Below are 13615 nucleotides of genomic sequence, written 5' to 3'. Positions count from 1 at the left end.
AATGATCAGCATAGAAATTACCTATTTCCAACCATGTTCCCCAACGTGTTAAAATGGGTTGCGGTGGCAGTGGAACAGCAGGAAGCATATCTCTGTAACATTGTACTCTTACAGGTGATTTCAGGAATACCTTTTTGACGCTCGCTATTAAACTGTTAACTAGTGGAAATTTTTTTCTTACTTCCTCCGCAACTCTGTTAATTCCATGCGCTAAACAAGTGACATGTATTAAGTTTGGATAAAATATTTTTAAATTTTGTGATGATTTTACCATATATGGTGCGGCATCAGATAAAATAAGCAATAATTTATCATTAGGCACAGCAGCAGGAAGAAAAAAGTTTGCTAATGCTTCTTGTAGAAACCGTGATATTGTTAGAGCGTGGGTTTTTTTCACTTGCTTACAGGAAATTAAATACGATTTTGGAAAGGTTTCTTCGCTAAGTACACCTATCAATGTGCACAATGTATCTTCCTAACGAGTCAGTGGTCTCGTCCACACATATGTAAAAGTAATTATTTATTACCTATTTCGGCTTTTATGTTGTGGATAACTGAGGAGTATAAATAACAAATTCACATTATTTCTCTTTAAAGTTCGTTCACTGGGAATGTTTTGTTTGCAATATTTTTTTAAAAAAGAACTACAGTTTCCATTAGATAATTTTGAAAGCGGTTATTTAGAAGATACTAATGCACGATACATGTCTTCGTTAAAAGTTTCTTGTTCGGTTTGTTTTTTGGAACTTGACTGAAAGCACTTGGACACTGAAGGTTGATATTTTTCACCGGATGTGGTTTTTACTATTTTAGCTAAATGTTTCGCGGTTCTGACATGCTGATCTATTTGAAATTTTTTTTTTTCAGATAAAATCTAAAAAATAATATAAATATTCTATAGTTGTACCCTTTTTTAAAATCTAAGATTGTAGAAATAAACTAAAAATGAACCGTTTTTGCATAAAAATTAAAATAACTAAATTAAATCAAATAAAAATTGGTGTAGTAATCTTGAAAATGTCGAGAAATGACTGTACAAGAAGGAAGAACCCCCAAATATTTACAAGAGGTTCTTGGTCTTTTCTGTTTACATTTAAAGAAAAAATACTCTGAGCATAAATTAAAAGCACTAAATTAATTAAGCCCAATATATGATATGTTTTTGTTTTTAACAATTAAAGCAAACTATGCTGTTAGAAAAAAAAATGTTAAAGACCTTTCAGTAGACTATTGAATGATTTGAATTTTAAATTGGTATCCTATTTTTTATCGAAAGGAGTTTAAAAAATGATTGAAAAGAAATACATCGGTTTATTGCGAACTAGCCTGGTGTCGGTGCTTTTCTTGAATATAATCTCCAATTTTAAAATCTTTGTTTGTACTACCGTATAAATTTTTAAAATAAAATAAAAAACAATACGTATGTACTTACGGTTTTGCCACAACATGAGCAATAAACTTTATCCATATCCATAGATAGCTCTTTGTAAGGTTTTATCCAAGTTGAAACATTGCTTATTTTCGGCATTTTCAAAGTACAATAATTATTCACAATTAGAAATACACGTTGTTTACGCCTCCAATTTTACAACAAAAGTGAAACCAAGTGAAACTGACCGTCAAAATAAAAATTTTTACCTAGAGACATAAACTGGCAAACACAAACCCATAATTTCAGGACAAAACGTGATAAAACTATAAGCCGTTGTCTTTTATTAGTAACTATACCAAGAATTTGAATACCAAGTAATTATAAAACAAAATTAAATATTGACATTTTCATGCTATCTGTAAGTTTGAATATAAAAATATATAGTTAACACCAAATTTTCAAATTATATGCATTTTATGGTAGGGGAGCAAAGTATGCTAAATGTGCAGTCACTCGAGCGCTTTGCAGACCTATTGGGTTGTGAAGAGTAGGTCCTAAAACCAAAAAAAGTTAAGTAACATTTTCCATTTTAGTGGGCGCTTGCCACTTTTTAATTTAATTTTCCATTTCCAACAATCGTTTTTTCCGATTATAACGCAATCTATGCATAATTCGAAAAAATGTTTCGAATAAAAGTTACTTATTTTTTCATAAGGAATCCAAATCTGCGATAAAAACTGGGGGCTCCTATTTAAGATTTTAAAGTAACCCCATACCCCACCTCCGTGGGGGGTCGTGTTTGGTGCCATTCCATAGATTTTTCAAAAATATTGAATAAGTGTATTTTACAGTTTTTCGATCTGATGTTCATTTCGCGAAATATCGCGTGATTCGTATTTAAAATATTAAATTTACCCCCACCCCTCTCCGTGGGAAGTCGTGTCTGGTATCATTCGATAGATTTTTAAAAAATATTAAGCACATATTTTTTAGTTTTTCGATCTGTCATTCATTTTGCGAAATATTCGCTTTTTGCTTGTGAAACTTTGGGACTCGCCCATTTCCTTACGCCCGGCTCAAATCGTCAGATTTTTGAAATGTACACTCTTTTGCATGTACTTAACTTACCTTATCTTAATCTGACAATTTCCAGTTTTTTTAAGGATAGATTTTTTTTTCAGGCCCCCCTTAACGAACTCCCCTGTGTTAAGAGCCAATATATGGTAGATGTACATATGCAGGGTACCAGGTTTCTCCCCATATGATAATCTGACGCGCTCGAGTAACTGCAAAAATCCCCGCTTGGGCTCCCCTACCATTATGCTCACTTTTATAAAAATATGCAAAAATTGACATTTTTGTATTTTTTATGCATTATATGCAAAATATGCAATTTGCATATTTGCCTAATTCTAGTGATAACAAACAAACTGAATGAAGCAATAACATTAGTAGAAAAACAACATGGTTTTAGGTCGGGAAGATCATGCACCGACTCTATCTTCATAATGAAGCAAGTTCAAGACAGATCGTTAGGATGCAACAAACCGGCATATTTATGTTTCGTGGACTTCAATAAAGCATTTAACAGAATAAAATTAAAGGACGTTACCCATTTGTTATACTTAAGAGAGGTACCTCCAGGAGTAATTAAAACGATTGAAAACATCTACCAGAAAAACACAATAAAAGTAAAAGTAGAATATGAAATTATTGACCAATTGAAGCTGGCAGTGGTGGATTCAACTTTCAAAGAACTAAAAAAGGGTACTAAATGGGAGGAAAACAACTTAAATTAATCTGCGATGCAGACGATATAATACTAATATCTCAAAGTGAAGATGATTTAGAACAAATAGAAGAAAAAGTCCTAGAATTAGAAAACATCATACAAGAAGCAATCAGAAACAGCACAACGGAAGAAGAAGTCGAGATCCACACGGGAAGGTTCAAAGACATAACACAAGAAATAAAAGATCTTATAAGGGAAAAGAACAGAGCGAAGCAAATAGCCAGAAGAACGAGAAACAGAGTAGACAAAACCTGGGCAAATACACTAAATAGAGAGGTGAAGACGGCTCTTCGACTACACCGCAGCAAAAAATGGGAAAACTACGTACAAGAGATGGAAGAAACAGACTCAAACATGAAAAACGTCTGGAAGCTTCAGAAAATGCTAAAAAGCGATAGAAAACCCATCCCCCCATTACACGGAGTAAACGGCATAGTATACTCCATAGAAGAAAAAGCTGAGGCGATGAGGTCCACACTCGAAAGTGAATGCAGGCTAAACTTCCATGTAGACGAAGACGATGACTTCTTGGAAGAAGTAGAAGAGCAAGAAGAGGTACCAGAGGATCCGGAAGACATTATTCCCCCAACATCACCGGAAGAAATTAACGAACATATAAGAAACAGTTCTCCGAGAAAAGCGCCTGGTCTAGACCAAATATCAAATAGAGCTCTGAAATACCTTCCCAGAAAAGCTATAGTGTATTTTACAAACATAGTGAACGCTATACTCAGATATAAAAGATTCCCAAACAGATGGAAAGAGGCCCATGTCATCATGATCCCAAAACCTGGCAAAAACCACACGTTCCCGCAGAACTACAGGCCAATCAGCTTACTCCCAGCTATCAGCAAGATAGTGGAAAGAATCATCCTCAGCAGACTGCAAGCGGAAACAAATAGATTACAGATAATCCCTCAAGCTCAATTTGGATTCAGAGCAGAGCACTCCAGTGAGCTACAAGTACTCAGACTAACTGAGTACATAGCAGCTGGTTTCAATGATAAGCAGTACACTGGAGCGGCATTCCTGGACGTAAGCAAAGCTTTCGACAGAGTATGGCATAAGGGGCTCATTTATAAAATGCGAGGATATGGGTACAGCGGGGCGATGACGAGACTGATCTCTTCGTACTTGGGCGACCGGAGTTTCAGGGTTCGGATAGGACAAGTCCTGTCCGAGCTCGGGAGCCCGGAAGCTGGAGTGCCACAGGGAGCGGTCCTGTCACCTCTGCTGTACACAATATACACCGCTGACGTACCTAGAACACCAGGGACCCTAATGAGCCTCTACGCCGATGATACAGCGATAGCGGCCAAACACAGAAATGTAGAAATAGCAGTGACCAACCTGCAAACAGCGTTAGAAGACATCGAGGAATGGAGTATAAAATGGAAGATAGCCATCAACTCAGAAAAGACGCAAGCGGTACTATTCAAGAAGGGAAGACAACAGCCAGAAGAACAGCTGACAGTGCAGAACACCCCCATCGAGTGGAAAAATGAAGCTAAATACCTTGGTGTCATCATGGACAAAGGATTAACCTTCCAAAAACATGTAGAAGCCACAGTCCAGAAGGCCAACATAGCGAGAGCAACATTAAGAGGACTCACAGGCAGAAAAAGTAAACTAAGACTAAAAACAAGGTTAAGATTAATAAACAGCATAATGTTACCGGTATTAACATACGCATCTCTCGCATGGGGCCAAGTATGTAACACCCACAAAAAGAAGATACAAGCGGTCCATAACAGCAGCTTAAGAGAAGCAGCCAGAGTCCCAAGATACGTAGCAGAAAGATTCCTGTTCAGAGAACTTCAACAGGTGAGAGTCACCGAAATGATGACAGACAAGGCAAGGGTCAAATTCGCGGAACTGGAGCACCACCCAAGTCACATACTGCGAGAGATGCTAGTTCCACCGATGGAAGCACAAACGTCCAAAACAGCAAATATTGTGAAATGGGAAAAATAGTGAAAACAGTGAACGGTTCGTAGCTCGAAAACAACAAGTGCCGAAGATAACGTAACACACGTAGGTTCAATACCACGATCACCTCAAGGTAAGACAGTAATAGAAAATTACAGAAGGGCGTAAGCCCCCAAAAAAATATATAAAATACAAAAAAGGCGTAAGCCCCCAAAAAAATATAAAAAACCAAAAAACACTCAAAAAAAACTCGAGCAACAAGTCATTGGACAGAGCTCAATGGGGCTCGGTACAATGACTTGGGGCCCAAGCAAGCAATTTTAGTTTCCGCGGATAAGTAAGTAAGAAGATAAAGGCACAGAGCGCTTCACGCTGGCCTAGTTTTTTGCATTCGATTAGGGTACCACATGGAATCTTATTACCCAGGATTCCATTGTGAAGAGCACTTGGCTACGATAGTTGTGCCCCCATCGCGCATCAGCGTGCTATGGGGGGGAAAGGGATGGCCTGGGGCATTGGAGCGAGGTGGGGTGATCCCTGTTCATACTCGGGTCAAAACACCTCGCTCCAATGAATTGTTACACCCGAATGTACTTTTTCGATAGGGTGGACACATCCCACAGGTCGGGTTGAATCAAATTGCTTGCTTGCTTGAAGATGATTTACAACGTATGCTGCACCAATTCAGTTTAACTGCCAGAAAATTTAACATGTTAATTTTCCCAAAAAAGACACACTGCATGGTTATAACAGCAAATCCAATAAGATGTAAATTAGAGCTGGAGGGCCAGACAATAGAACAAGAGATGGATTACAAATATCTAGGCATCAGACTATCTAGCTACGGAAAGCTCGAAACAGAAGTGGAAGATCAAGTGAATAGAACAAACAGAGCTACAGGTTGCCTGAATGACACAATATGGAGAAATAAATTCATTCAGAGTCATTAGACCAATAATGACATACGTGACAGAAATAAGACCTGACACAGAGAGGACAAAATGATTGCTCGAAACGGCGGAGATGAAGACCGTTCGAAAAATCGATTTTAATATTCTATGGCTTGCAATAGAGCTAGAAGTATAGATGCAGCGCTTACGACGGAAATGCAAGGAATGCACAGGAGCATCAGTTGGAAGACTACGAAAACGATGGAACGACAACTTACTAGAGGCACATTGAAAAGACAGACAGAGTCATGTCTATACAAAAACAAGAAGAAGAAGAAGAGAGAAATTCTATCTGTTTTGCTTAACATAGATGTTGGCTTAACATAGATTCTCAGCCCTTCGATGTTCGGTCTTATCAAAACAATGTCAGCTGGTTGTGATCTCTATTTTGATCATTTCCTTTAACTCATGCATAACTTTTGCATAGGTATAATTTTGTCGACATTTCTTGTTGGAGATGCTACTCATGATATTCAGCCTTCTACTTTTTCTTGTATTATAAGTCTTTCCTTATTTTCGGTGCTCTTATAACATGTCCAAAGTATGTACTTTACTTTTGGAGAGTCGTTTGCTAATCTTTAATTCGTTTAATTGAATTATTTGTCCTGTTACTCTAATTTCGTTCCTTTAGTCATGTTATGAAGACGTTCAAACTTGAAAACCCAAAGTATAAAGCCATAATTGGAATAATAAAACGTAATTAGTATATAAAAAATGTAAAATAATTTATTAGTCGCTCAATGAAGAGTATGACTAAGTCTATGTCACGATGGAAAACAGGGATTCCAAATAAATAGCAAGAATATGAATGGCAGACAATTCAATTTTTATTTGTTTTCATTTTGCATAAATTCGTTAAAGCTATTATCAATGCGGAACTTCCAAAATAATATCAATAAAACACTTGAGCACGACGTCTATTACGTCAAACCAAAATATTTTCAGCGGAAAAATTAACGCAATATCTCGTTTCAAACGAATTTCGTCGTTGAAAAAGAGGGATTCCCTCCCAAAAATTTTATTACAGCATTTGCAATCTCTAAATTGGTAACCTTGAGTATGTGTAGGTGGTAATAATGTTTGATTTGTTTATTTTTAAAAAATAATGTTCTGATTTAATCCTGCTATATTTTTTACAGATTCTCGTCTAATTAACACACCACGATTTACCAACATACACGAATTACCAAGACACTACTAGGGGTAAGTTAATGACTAATTACTAATAATTTTTTACAAAAGTAACAAACCAATATGTAGAGCGCTAAACGCTCCATTATCGACCACATTTGTCCTCTAGATTTATCTTGAAACAAGCTAATGAATGGCAAAAAAATATAAACATATTTATTGACTTTGAAAAGGCCTTTGATAGTGTAAACAGAGAACAACTGTGGAAGCTTCTATAACTGTATAGACTACCAATGAAATATATCAACTTGATCAGACTATTCTACTAAGAATATAGAGCCAGACTGGAACATGCGGGAGCACTGGTAGAAGATATAGCTATACAAAGCGGAGGTAAACAAGGATGAGTGCTGTCCCCGACATTACTCCTAATGATAACGGATTAGATAATTCAGAAAGTAATAGATAAAAAAACAGGTATTAGGTGGAATTTGCATGACCAGTTGGAGGACTTGCAGTTCGCAGACGGCATTTGTCTCCTAACCGAACATAGTAGCCACATGCAAAAGAAGCTCGACAAGCTTTCAAAATACTTCAACGTAACGGGCCTGAAGATAAACAAAAAAAAAACAAAATTCTTGAAAAACAGCAACCAGAAAACTATAATTAAAATAAATGGAAGACAAATAGAGGAGATAGATAACTTTACAGATATCGGATCAATCATGTAAAAAAAGGTATTAGTAGATATACAGTGATAAGCGCTAATAACCTGCAAAATAACGCAAAAGATGGAAAACATAATACATTGCGAAACAAAAAGAGATGAAACTAGTGAAGGTGGAAATGATCGTTATAAACGTATAAATTAATAGACCAGTTTGAAAAATATTAGTACATTTGGACGTTGAGAGGTGACTCAAATTTTTTTGCAGAAATTGTTTGGAAATAACTCAAATAATAATGTTTGAGTAATACTCCCTCTCAAAAAGCTCCGGAACAATGGTTAAATAATCAAAATGTCAAAAAATGAAGGAAAAATTCGATTTTCTTCTTCATTCTTTTTATTATAACTTTAAAACTATTCATTTCCAAGAAAAGTTCTACTGACATAAAAGTTGCGTAATTAAATTTCCTACAATACAACATTGGTTAAAATTTTAAAAAATAGTCACCCTTGTTGTAAAATAGCAATAATTGCGAAAAAGCCATACAAAAACAAGTATTCGCATTTTACGTTTTTCAACCATTTATGCTACACATAGAACCTTAATATTTCACCCAGAAAAACTTTATGATACAATAAAACAGTACTGTAAATTTCATTAAGATCGGTTAAATAGATTTTGAAAAATAAATTTTAAAATCCAGCTTTCGCAAAAAAAAAATCATTTTTTCAAAATTTTACAGGACTGAAAATAAAGCAGATACCAAGTTGAAATTTTTTTTACGAATAGAAGTGTACTGTGCCTTTCATTTTCAATTTACAAAATTAAAATCGATTAGATACCACGGCGTCAGGAATTTTTTTAAATAAACATTAATTATTGGTGCTACGCGCAGGACAGCGGATAGTTTGCTCTGATTGGGCATTCCAATGACCTTTGATAATAATCAATACATTTTAATTTTTATTACATTTCGATATAAATAAATAAATTTGTTTTTTGCAAAATAAAAACACATACTCTATCTTTTGAAATAACACTTTTTTTAGCAAAAATTTTATTTGTTTATATATTTTAACTTAGAGAATAAAAGTTTATTATTTTTAGACATATGCAATTGTTCAAACAATATTTCACAAACAATAATAAAATTAGTTTAATTTTTGTGGAATTAAAATATTAAAATACAACAAAATATAAAATAAGAAAATAATATATTAGATAAAGATTGGAAGAAATTTTGGTGGAAATCAACTTGTGTGAATCGAACATCGCTGTCCTGCGCGTAGCACCAAAAATTAATGTTTATTTAAAAAATTTCCTAATTTTGCAAATTGCAAATAAAATGTACAGTACACTTCTATAAGGAAAAAAATGCAACTTGCTATCTGCTTTATTTTCAGTCATGCAACATTAAAAAAAATTAATTCTTGCGAAAGCTGGATTGCAAAATTTATTTTGCAAAATTTATTAAACCGATCTCAATAAAATTTACAGTGTTGTTTTACTATATCATAAAGTTTTTCTGGGTAAAATATGAAGGTTTTAATTGTAGCATAAATGGTTGGAAAACGTAAAATGCGAATACTTGTTTTTGTATGGTTTTTTTTCGCAATTATTGCTATTTTGCAACAAGGGTGACTATTTTTAAAATTTTTAACCATTTCTGTATTGTAGAAAATTTAATTACGCAACTTTTATGTCAGTATAACTTTTCTCAGAAATGAATAGTTTTAAAGTTATAATCTCAAAACCAATAAAAAAATCAAATTTTTCCTTCATATTTTGACATTTTGATTATTTAAACAATGATCCGGACCATTTTGAGTGGGAGGTTAACTCAAATATTATTATTTGAGTTATTTTGTAGCAATTTCTGCCAAAAAATTTGAGTCGCCTCTCAACGTCCATCTCAAAACGGATGCGCCCTAGACTGTAACAATAAATTACATAATTTGCCACCTTTAGACGTCTTTAAGGAGTATGAGAACTATTTAGACGTCTTTAAGGAGTATGTATAGAAAAAATAATAGTAAAGGCACAACATACATAATATAACTCATTAAAGAAAATCTGGAACACACGCGATATATCAAAATTAACCAAAATCAAAATATTTAACAGCTGCATTAAGAGTATATTATAGTACGGCGCCGAATATTTGAGACAGGAAGAGACAACTGCTAAAAAATTACAAACGTTTATAAATAAATCGTTGAGAAAAATTCTGAAAATATACAGGCCGGTTAAAATAACCAACATAGATATGTATATGGAGAAGAACAAAACAAGACAAAATAACAAGGACGATTAACAGAAGGAACTCTAAATGGATTGGAATTACTCTAAGGAATGACCGAAATAATATAACCAAACAAGTCCTCGAATACCAACCAGTCGGAAGAAGAAGACGAGGAGGACCCATATAACTGGAGAAGAACTACAACAAGAGATCATGAAAGAATTGGCCTAAGATGGAGAGAGAGGAATGGAAAAGACTTGTAGAGGAAATCTCGAAAGAATAAAACAGAAGACGATGCGCCGAAAAGAGCAATCTTTCATTTTTGGCTAAGAAACGCAAGAGCGCCCAATACTCCATAAGAAGTAAAGGCAATAGAGAGAAAAGGAGAGAGAGAGAGAGAGAGAGAGAGAGAGAGAGAGAAAACAAACCAATATTAAAGCAATAAGCATTGAAAAAGATAAACTGATTAGACTGAAACACCAACCTAGAGATGAGAGACTTATCTGCTTTGATAACATACAATATGCGGCAAAATGAGCAGTACTTAAATGAATATTGAAATGTCTATTATTATGTATTTATATATTATCTAGTATTAGTCCAAGTAATGAAGCTTAAAATAGGACAAAATCTCGCAATTTTTACAGAATGGATCGATTTGCTTGCAAATTTGAAAATAAGTAGTGGATAGTCCAAGGATCAAAATCTATATAATGCCGAAAGGCGCTTTTACCATGGGGGTGGTTGCCACCCCCTCTCGGGGGTGGAAATTTTTTATTATATTTTAATCGCAAAAGTTGGTAAAAACGTTCATTTTAAGCAAAACCGTTCTATACATTTTTTTGATAAAATTGGTAGTCTTCGATTTATTAGCTATCGAAAGTGTTAGTTTTATATCGAAAAAATCAATGTTTTTAATCACTTTTCTTCTAATAACTCCAAAAGTTTTCGTTTTATCAAAACAACTTTACTTAACAAAAATGTACCTTTTGAAAAAATTAACAAAACCGTTTTTTTTTAATTTTCTTTAAGACCAATAGTAATCGAGCTATACTTTATTATATGTTGGCTCTTCTTCGTCAAATGCTAAATATTGTAGTTTTAAAGTCAAAAGAAGACATTTTTCGCGGACAACTTGTTGAAACTAATTTAAAGTACTTAAAAATATCTATCTCCAGAAATAAAAAAAATCTCTAGCTCAAAAATTAAGTGACTTATAATGAAAAGAATGTCAGTCCCCATTTTTTTCAGAGAAAAAGTGATCGCAAGCAACCCCCTAATCACCACCCTAATTAAAATTAGTCATTAACCTCATTTGGTCTTTTTTACTTATGTATTATTAATAGGTTCTAGAAGTTTGATCGGCTTAGAATGATTAGTTTAAAAAAATGGATTTAAAAGCGAATAACGAATTTTTGTAGTTTGGAAAAAAATGGAATTTTCTTCAGAATAGCAAGATTAGCATCAGAGATACGAAAAAATGTTTCAATATGAAATTGTAGCTTATTTAATTCCCAAGAACTCGGTTTGCAAACATTTCTTTACGCCAAAAATTGAGTGAGCTATTGATTTAAACTTGTAATAACATGCAAAAACCACCTTCACCAACCCTTTCAAAGTCACCTCTTTTTGCGACTGAGGATTTTAAAAAGATTTAATGTCAATACGCTTATAAATCTTGTAAAAACCTACAAAATTATTTTTTACCAAACGTTCTAAGATAAAAAATAAAAAGTTACGTTTAAAAATCAATATTTTTTTTAAAGAAAAGGAGACATCCAATTGTAAATATAATAATATAAGTTAACGGTGTTTTTAGTCGTTGGCCTTATTTATTCTTATTTACTTATGCATTAACATGTTCTGGAAGTTGTGACTGGCTTAGAATGATTAGTTTAAAAAAAAACTGGAGTTAAAAGCGACTAACGAATTTTTGTTAGTTTGGTAAAAAATGCCATTTTCTTCAGAATAGAAAGATTAGCATCAGAGATACGAAAAAATGTTTCCAAATTAAATTGTATGTTATTTAATTCCCAAGAACTTGGTTTGAAAAAAAAATTTCTACGGCAAAAATTAAGTGAATCGTAAATGACTATATCGAAAAACATTGATTTTTTCTATACAAAACTAACACTTTCGATAGCGAATAAATCGAAAACTATAAATTAAAAAAAAGTATAGAACATTTTTTGCTTAGAATGAACTCTTTTTTCAACTTTTGCGGTCAAAACATAATAAAAAATTTCCACCCTCGAGATCGGGTGGCAACCACCCCCATGGTGAAAGCGTCTTTCGGAATCATATAGATTTTTATCCTTGGACTATCCACTACTTATTCTCAAATTTTCAAGCAAATCGATCCATTCTGTAAAAATTGCGAGGTGAAAAGCTTCGGTTACTGGCCTATATACATGATATAACCTTACACTTTGAAAGAAATAAAGATATGGGGCAAGTTAAGTGGGATCAGATATACAACTTAAAAAAATATAAAAATGAGTAGAAATAGGAAATAGCTGCCTTGGTATTATAGCTTTATAGAATGATTTACATAATAAGTAAAGGACATCATTATGCCATAAGTGTACCAAATCGTATAGAACAAGGACATCTAGAAAAACAAATATTGCATGATCGTCATGTAATTATAAGATTATGTCAAACTTGGACATTGGTTTTGATTGATATATAAAATACTAAATCCCAGAGAATGGAAGTTCTCGCCAGTGGCGGACAACCCCCGTACATGCGGCACTATATAAACGAGACATTTTCGATTTTCTAAATTTGACTGAACTGAAAATGGGGCAAAATCTCATCTTCAAGTATAGGAAAAGACTCGCCCATTCATATATCAACCATCCATTTTGGTCAAAGGGTGTGGATTTTATGGCCCTTCCCATTTAAGGTCTGTTTTTCGTTCTAGTCTCCAAAACTCACAAAAATTTCTAAAATATAAGACCGACCTTTCCGGCTTCTGATAATACTGATCATTACCTTTTCAACGCATGTTTAATTTTGAAAATCGGTTATACCATTCAAAAGTTACCGAGCTAAGAAATTTTATTCAATTGCTATTTAAAAATGGAAAAATATTTGTATGTGTATGTATGTATGTGTGTGGAAAAGTTACACCGATCTGAATTTTTTTTCTGTGTATCAAGAGGGGGTCAGGGCCGATTCAGAACCGGTGTAGTTTGTGACTTTTGACCACCCATAGATAAGCCAGCTATAGGACTTGGTAGGTGCAAAACGGCATATTTTTGGGGGTATATATCTTCGGTTCAAGGAGAGACAAGAAAACCGCAAATACACTAAATCAATAGCATTAAGTAAATATTTTAAATGGTGCCTAAGCGGTCAAGATCATATCTACACACGGCTCAGTATAGCCAAAAAACTGAAAAACTAAACATTGAAAATTTTGGTTTTTGGACAATTACTCAAAATTTCAACCTGCGAATTGCGCCAATAACCAAGCATTTGTAGGAGGACTCTAGATGCATCTAACGGTGTATACCAAATATCTAA

The 13615-nt window shown here is 33.9% G+C and overlaps 1 protein-coding gene across 4 annotated transcripts in view; it reads left to right on the top strand.

Moving 5' to 3' along the window:
- The window catches only part of LOC114331461 (uncharacterized), a 562400-nt gene that overhangs the window by 341064 nt on the left and 207721 nt on the right, over nucleotides 1-13615 (top strand). For all 4 annotated transcript variants that reach the window (XM_050651606.1, XM_050651603.1, XM_050651607.1 and 1 more), the window contains one exon: nucleotides 7183-7246. The gene's annotated coding sequence lies outside the window, so the exon portion shown is untranslated. The remainder of the gene's footprint in view (nucleotides 1-7182; nucleotides 7247-13615) is intronic.

The sequence above is a fragment of the Diabrotica virgifera genome, chromosome 5 (assembly GCF_917563875.1).
Source record: "Diabrotica virgifera virgifera chromosome 5, PGI_DIABVI_V3a".
NCBI classification, from domain to species: domain Eukaryota; kingdom Metazoa; phylum Arthropoda; class Insecta; order Coleoptera; family Chrysomelidae; genus Diabrotica; species Diabrotica virgifera.
Note: the sequence above shows the minus strand (reverse complement) of the source record. Positions and strands in the feature narration are given on the sequence as shown.